Source organism: Triturus cristatus, chromosome 4_2, assembly GCF_964204655.1.
Source record: "Triturus cristatus chromosome 4_2, aTriCri1.1, whole genome shotgun sequence".
Taxonomy (NCBI): domain Eukaryota; kingdom Metazoa; phylum Chordata; class Amphibia; order Caudata; family Salamandridae; genus Triturus; species Triturus cristatus.
The window spans coordinates 844,507,420-844,515,118 of record NC_140586.1 but is presented as its reverse complement, the minus strand read 5'-3'; the positions used below and the strand labels follow the sequence as shown (position 1 = coordinate 844,515,118).

Here is a 7,699-nt window from a genome sequence, read left to right as displayed (position 1 = left end):
GCCTGTTTTATTGTTATTGTTAAATCATTCTTCAGATTGAGAAGAGCCTCCTTTTGGATTTTGGAAATATTAGGTTTCACAAATCTTTTTTTATTTTTCCCAAATTCAGCAATTGCCGATAGTACAGTTTTTTCAAAAGTAATTACCTCTTTGGGGATCTTACCAGATGGCGGACAGAAAGTGGATTTCTTCTTAAATCCTGTTGTTTCAACAGAGCTTGATGAAGGGTGCTCTGCAAAAAAGGTTCATAAACAGATTTTTCTGCAGAATTCTATAACTTCTGCCTTTAGTTGCACAAAATTGGTATTCCGTGTCGGAACAAAGGTTAGTCCTTTCTCTAAAATGCTTAATTCTGCATCTGTCAAAACTTTGTTCGAAAAATTATAGATAGACGATCTATTTAGTTTTTGTAATTCTGTCTCCTTGTTGACATTTCCCATGGTTGGTTGTTGAATCCTATCCTGCCTCGTGTCTTTTGCTGGCCTCTTCCTAAAAAAGAAGGCTGCTGTTGTTGTTGTTGATGTTGAAAATTCTGTTGGAGATTGCCCGTCTATTAAACCCTAGATGGCTGCTACTATTTTCCGTTTCGTTACCACTGGAAGAGGAGGATGTTTCCGAAAATGTGATGAAATTATTTTTCGATCTCCCCTGATATTCTGGGAAAAATCTTCGTGCCTCTACTCTTGAGTAGAAATCTGTTTGGAGATAAGGATAAACTTTGTCCAAGGAAAAGTTCTTCTTGTCTTTTTCAAATTTCGTGCCTTTTTGATTTATTGTATAATCCTTAAAATCAAGAATCTCTTTTTCCACTTTGTCTAACAATGCCTTTGAGTCCGTGATCATTTGATTTGTTTTAATTTAATTGGTTAAAAAAGGTCATCAATCAAAATTGGCACCTGAAATAAAACCTTGATAAGACGCTAATGGATGCACCACTTTTTGCTTTTAAGAAGGATAAAAGCATCGCCAATCAGATAGTGCGAGCAGCACTTCCAAAACCAAAAACAGCCACCCTTCGCGATTATGTGGGCCTCTCCCCAGTGAAAGGTCACCACAAATGTGGAACTTGCATTTGTTGTGAATCAACGTTGGAAGCTGACTTGTTCACCCATAATGCAATTCATTGGAAACACAAGACGTTTTCTAATTGCAAGTGCAAGAATGTAGTGTATGGGATTATGTGCCCATGTATGAAATTATACATAGGGAAGATCAATCAGGAAGTACGTCACAGAATCTCACAGCACAAACCTAGAATTCGAAAGAATGTACAAACGGCCCCATTAGTGAATCACTGGCAGACAAACACAAATACAGAAAAAGATTTAAAATGGACTGTTATCTCAAAGGTCGAACAGGATTTTAGAGGTGGAAATCTGGATGTGAAATTAACAAAACGCGAAGCAATGCTAATTATCAGATTCAATATAGCTATCAATGGGCTAAATGAACTTTCAGAAATGTGCAAACTGTAAGTAATATTGAGTCGCCCACATGTTTTATGACTTGTAAACAGTGCAGAGTTTATTACTGCGAGGAGTTAACTGCACAGTCGATATTCATTTATATATACATATTATAACAGTCCAGAGCCAGGCAGTTGCTGCATGAAACGTTAGGATTAACAAATCATGCAAAGCATTCGAAGAACCTTTGTATGGGGCCAATCCTAACTACTATTATCAGAATTCCTGGGACGGTGATGTAATCACGCTCGTGTTCAAAATAGTTCCCGCCCTCACAACGCTAGTGATTCGATTCTACGGCGAACTGCCAAACATTTCAACCCGTTTGCAAACTTGATACTGTAATTTGAGGTAAGAGCAGCGATAGTTTTAATTCTTCAACTGCGTGAAAGAGTTCGGTGCAAGCAGCTTGTATAACTGCCACGTCTTTTAAACAACAAGCGCTAATTGAATTGTATCGTCTGTTCTTCTCCAGAAAGTCGCCGAACGCCACTGGCATTTTCGCAATTATTTTCAAGCGGACGACAGGCAGAATATAAAGTAGCTTAAATTATGGATAAACACGCTCGGTGACCGACCATATTTAGTTGTGTTTAATAATAATATTAGGAAAAACGTTTAATCGCTACATTTGTAACGTAGCCCTTTTTCTTCTTAGTACTAAGCTGCCACGCCCCTTCACCGCGGGTGCCAGCATACTCGTTTTTTCAGCGGAGAAACGGACATTAAATAAGGTACTGGTCATTTTTGAACAAATAGAATATTGTGAACTACATCAAAGTTTTGGCCCTACTAAATACGAGGTATATATATGTCTTCCAAACAGATATGTTAAATCATCATATCCATCTGCAACTGGCTTTCTGCCACTATCGATCTGCTACAAGTAAGAGCTAAATACTTATAACTTTTATATTTTGTCTATATAAGTGTGGTTTCACACAGACTTAACAACTGAATGAATGAGACTGTGACAGAATGATTGTTTTTTAGGTGCGACAGTTTGGAGAAACTGAAACGTTCTTTGGTCGGCTGATCATTGAGCATCTGAAAAGGTAAGGGTTTTTGAACAGATGAGGGCTGCAGAGATAGGGGTCCTTAAGGTCAATTACTAAGACAAGGATATTTCTCCTTCTTGTTTTCCAGCTATTCTGGTCCTGATGAGAATTCCCAAAAACTTGGAGGGATTCGAAACGCATAGACCGTTGTTGTTAAGGCCAATCCAAGACCAAAATTGTATATATTTTTGATTTAGAGAAATCTTTTGTGTTGATGGCCTTGCAGTTTATTGCAAAAAGTTGTTGCTTGGCATTTTTGTTGTAAATTTGTGAGGTATTGTTATATGTTGGTATGACAGGTGTGTTTATTGATAGAATGAATGAAGTTTTGAATCAGTCAGGATATATGGGGAAATGAGAGTTTGTTTAATTGTGGTTTGAATGTTAATAAATATGTGCTGTCGTTATTTGTAAGGATTAAAAGGGTGTGTTGAGAGATATGTTTTACTAAAAATTGAAGATGTTTTGCGGTGTTCAAATCTTTTTTATGTATTAATGAAAAAATATTGGGATTAAATCCAACGGAATAGGCAGTTGCTGTGTCATAGTTTTTCTTCAATGCACGTTTGAAAGAATTTTGATGTACTAGCAGTATTGGCATTTTCATTGTTTTGTGATTATAGTTGGCTTGGCCTTGCTGCTTAGTAGCCAAACCCTTTATTGGTTTCTTGCCACGGATTGTCAGCTGCTCTCCGGGGTCACTGTTTTGCCCGGGGGTATCTCTGATCACTCCTTCGTCTCCCTCCGCCTTGGTACCTCCTTTGCAGACACCCGTACGTCATGGCGGATGAATGCCTGGTTCCTGCAGGATGCCGAATTTGTCACGGCCCTCGGGCGGGAGCTGAGGCTTTATTTCTCATCCAATACGGGCTCTGTCTCCTCGCCGGGAACATTGTGGAAGGCCGGCAAGGCTGTCCTACGTGGGGTGGCTAGAGGCCTGGTTCACGCAAGGCGTAAGGAACAGACCGCACGACTCGAGCAGCTGGAGGCCCAGGCGGCGCAGTTGGAGGAGGTCCAGGCTGCCAGCGACAGCGACAACTCCACTCTTCAACTTGCGCTGCTCCGCGAAGAGATCTGTCAGATCTTGCTAGAGTCTGCTAAGATGCTGTGGCGCTCCTCGGTGGCGCGTGTGTATGGCTGGGGTGACAAACACGGCAAACTACTTCACAATTTAGTGTCCTATCCCAAAGCCAACCGCATTATTCCCGAGATTCGGGCTGAGACTGGAGCCCATCACGTCACATCCCTAGCCATCGCCCGAACCTTCGCCGGATATTATGCGGCCCTCTATGCGGCCTGCCCTCCTCGGAGCTCCTTGGTGGATTGGTTGGCTCGGACTGATACTCACCTGCCATGCCTTTCCCGGACGGCCTCGGAAGCTTTGGACCTCCCCTTCACCCCGGAAGAGATCCATGGGGCTATCTCACTGCTGCACTCCGGCAAGACGCCTGGGCCCGACGGATACCCCCAAGAATACTATGCGGCCTATCGCGACATATTGGTCCCACACTTAACAGCTCTATTCGAACACGTGGTAGATGAGGAGTCGTTCCCACCAGAGACGGATGTGGCCACCATTGAAGTCATCCCAAAGACATAGCCGCCCTCCCTTGACTGTGCGGATTACTGCCCTATTTCCCTCATTAATACAGAAGTCAAAATCTTCGCCACTGTGATAGCCCAACGGCTCCGTCCCCACCTGCAGGACCTGGTCCATCCGGATCAATGCGGTTTTATGCCTGCCCGGGGTACCCGGCATTGCATACGCCGCCTACACCTCGCCCTTGCACATCGCCATCAGCTCCCCCGTACCTGGCGTTGCTTTTTATAGATTTCGAAAACTTTCGATATGGTGGACTGGAGTTACCTTGATGGGGTGTTGGAGAGGATGGGTTTCGGCCTCCCTTTCCGGCGCTTTATCCGGGTCCTCTACTCTAGACCCAGGGCACGGGTCCTTATTAATGGCGTGTTATCTGAGACATTCCCCATCCGGAGGGGCACCCGACAGGGTTGCCCGCTCTCGCCGCTTCTATTCGCTTTGGCGATGGAGCCTCTGGCCTCTCTCATCTGTCAAGACTCCTTCATCCGAGGCTGGGCCTGGGATCCGAGCCACACTGACAAGATAGCCCTGCATGCCGATGACATCCTCCTGTTCTTGGCGGACACAGAGAACTCTGGCCCGCGCTGTTTGGACGCCCTCTCAGCCTTTGAACGGGTCTCCGGCCTCAGGCTCAACCCGGCGAAATCCACGCTGGTCTCCCTTCATCCATCCCGGGCATGCTTTGACTGGTAAATGAATTTCCCATTACGCAGGCAATCGTTCAAGTACTTGGGGGTGTGGGTTGCCCTCCTCCCAGAGCTTGAATGGGCCCTGAACATCAGGCCCTTGGTCGCCAGGGCCAAAGCCGACCTCAGGAAGTGGCAGTCCCTCCCCCTCAACCCCCTGGGCAGGAGTGCCCTTTTCAAAATTATGGTCCTCCTCCGCTTCCTGTACATCCTACAGAATATTAACGCCCACCTCCCGAGCAGTTGGTTCCGGGAGATGGACGGCGTCTTCACTCGGTTTTTATGGGGTGGCGGGAGGCCGCGATTATCCCTGGCACACTGCCGCATCCCTCCCTATGACGGGGGCATGGGGGTCACTAATCTGCACCTCTACTACTTGGCCACGAGGCTCATTGTGATCCACGACTGGTTCGCAGGTGGCTGGTCCGACCTGGCGTATCGGGTGGAACTCAGGTCAATGGACCTTACGCAGGTTCAAGCTTATCTGTATGGAAGCCCAGTGTCACAGTCTCTCTTCCCCCGTCACTAGGACGGTACTAATGGCCTGGCACACCGCACTACGCCACGTAAAGTGGGATCAGACACTCCCCAGACGGACGCCCCTGTGGAGCGGAGCATGGTTGAGGGAGGTATCGTCTCTCCAGGACTTCCGTCAAACTTCCGTCACTGGGATCTTGTCGGAATCTCGCTATTGGGAGATGTCTGGGTGGGTGATCATATCAGATCCTTTGCTGACCTCCAACAATGCCATTCCCTCCTTCCTTGACAATTTTACAAGTATTTACAGCTCAGACACGCCCTCCACTCACACATTCCATCTCCAACTGCATTTCCGGAATTTAATCCCTTGAAAGCCCAGGTAATGATGGGGAATCTTGGCAGCGGTGGGGTGTCTCGGATTTACCGTTCCCTGGTAAATAATGGTCCCGCGTCCCTAGACCGGCTCCGGGCCCGCTGGGAGGGGTGGTTGGGCCCCCTGGAAGAGGCGGACTGGAGAGACGCTCTTATGGCCCCCAAGACCCTGACAACCTCCTCCAAACTGCGCCTTGTTCAACTCTATTATCTTCATGCGGCATACCTTACTCCAGCACACCTGTAAAGCGCTCATATGCGGTCCTCTCCAGCCAGCGCGCACTGCAGCCACACCCCAGCAGATTTTTACCACATGGTGTGGCAGTGTCCCAGTCTCGAGCCATTCTGGGGGGGCGGAACTTGAGCTTACGCGGGCCCTGGGTTGGGAGGTCCCCCACGACCCGCTGCGCCTGGTCTTGGGGGTGTTTGATGGCCTTCATGGATCCCGGGCAGACAAGCGCTTCCTAGGTACAGTGGTAGCGGTGGCGAAGCGGGACATAGCGGCACTCTGGTCGCAGGCTAAACCGCCCACTGTGAGGAAGTGGAGGCGAGGAGTAGACTGGTGTGGAATCCAAGAGTAGCCCCTTTTCGAAGCCCGGGGATGCCCCGAACTTTTTGGTAAAATATGGGGCAAGTGGTTCCACTTAAGACCCGCCTGAGGGGTCTGTGTGTGTTGGCTACGCATATTTCGTTAAGTATGTGTCATGCCCATTTCAAAGGTGCCTTATGAGTCATGGTCGTCTTAATTTGAGTGTCTTTTGTCCCAATAATGTGTTTGATTTGCTGCCGATTAATTTTTATCTTTGTTATAAAAATGCAATAAAGTTGATAATCAAAAAAAGTCCCATGTGGGGAAGCATCCCCCATTTTATGAAACCCCATCTCATTTAGTAAATGTAGCATTTTGGTTTCTTGCGTCACCGTGAGTTGTGGATGGTGAGTCAACACGAGCGTGTATACGTTGGGAGTTTGTGCGCTCGTTTTTCTAATGTATGCCATGCTTTAGAAGTGCAAGTCGCTGGGTATATCCCCGTAGACGGAGTATTTTGTTGGGGAGATGAGATAAGTGCAATTAGTGGCGTGGGAAGCATATTTTCATGTTCTACAGATATATGTGGTATATGTCCATGTGGGTGTAGCCAGTATTGGGCACATTGTGCCTGTGCACAGTAATAGCAGAGTTGGAGGTCTGGGGCCCCGAAACCTCCTTGCATGTATGGTCTAGTAAGTTCCTTCCAGCCTACTCATGCGTGCTTTCTAGCCCATGTCAATCTAACTAGAGCTGTACGGAGTCTAGCAAAGAGCACTTGTGGAATCCATATAGGTATATTCATGAATAAATAAAGAAACCGTGGTAGCACCACCATTTTTTGTATGGCTATTCTATTGGCGAATGATAGGGGGAGGTGGATCCATCTGTCAACCTGTTCTTCTAGTCTAGTTATTGCTTTCCCATAAGGGTGGGACCAGGAAGGGGGGTGGTTACACCCCCAATCCTTTGTCCAGCTCGCCCCAGGCCCGGGACTGGTGTGCCCCAGGACCGGTTTGAACTGGCATATGCCCCGAGGCTCCTTGTGAGCCACAGGCATGTCTGGTTTCTTTCAAGCCCTACCTGACCAATACACAAAATCCTGTCTGGGGTGGTGCACGCACCTCCCCTGGCAGGAAACCCTTTGTCCACACCTCCCAAGCTGGAAGGACTCCCAGCAGCAGGAGGGCAGACTTGTGTCTGTGGTGGCAGCATCCATTTTGTGGAGCTGAGGCTATGTCTGATTTTACCCGGGTTTCAGGTACTGTACATGTCGTGTCCCTCTAGAAGGGTGGAATGCTAACCCCGTCGCCAGAATTGGCGAGGGGTTAGTATTCCAATTCGTATGACACCTTACTCGACATGTTTTGATAAAGCCAAACCAGAGTTAGCATTTAACCGCGAGGTTCATAATGCACTTAAGAGTATATGGTATGACGATATCTGGAAACAGTAGAAGGAAGTTGTTCCGACCACTGCAGACAGGCTCAGCTCATGCCAGAGCACTA

General features: G+C 47.2%; 1 long non-coding RNA gene across 1 annotated transcript; it reads left to right on the top strand.

Moving 5' to 3' along the window:
- Window positions 1-1,695: 1,695 nt before the first annotated feature.
- On the top strand, window positions 1,696-3,036 carry LOC146835233 (uncharacterized). Its single transcript, XR_014960393.1, has 5 exons — window positions 1,696-1,817; window positions 2,125-2,200; window positions 2,293-2,352; window positions 2,460-2,521; window positions 2,613-3,036. It is a non-coding gene; the product is annotated as an uncharacterized LOC146835233 (long non-coding RNA).
- The last annotated feature ends 4,663 nt before the right edge of the window (window positions 3,037-7,699 follow it).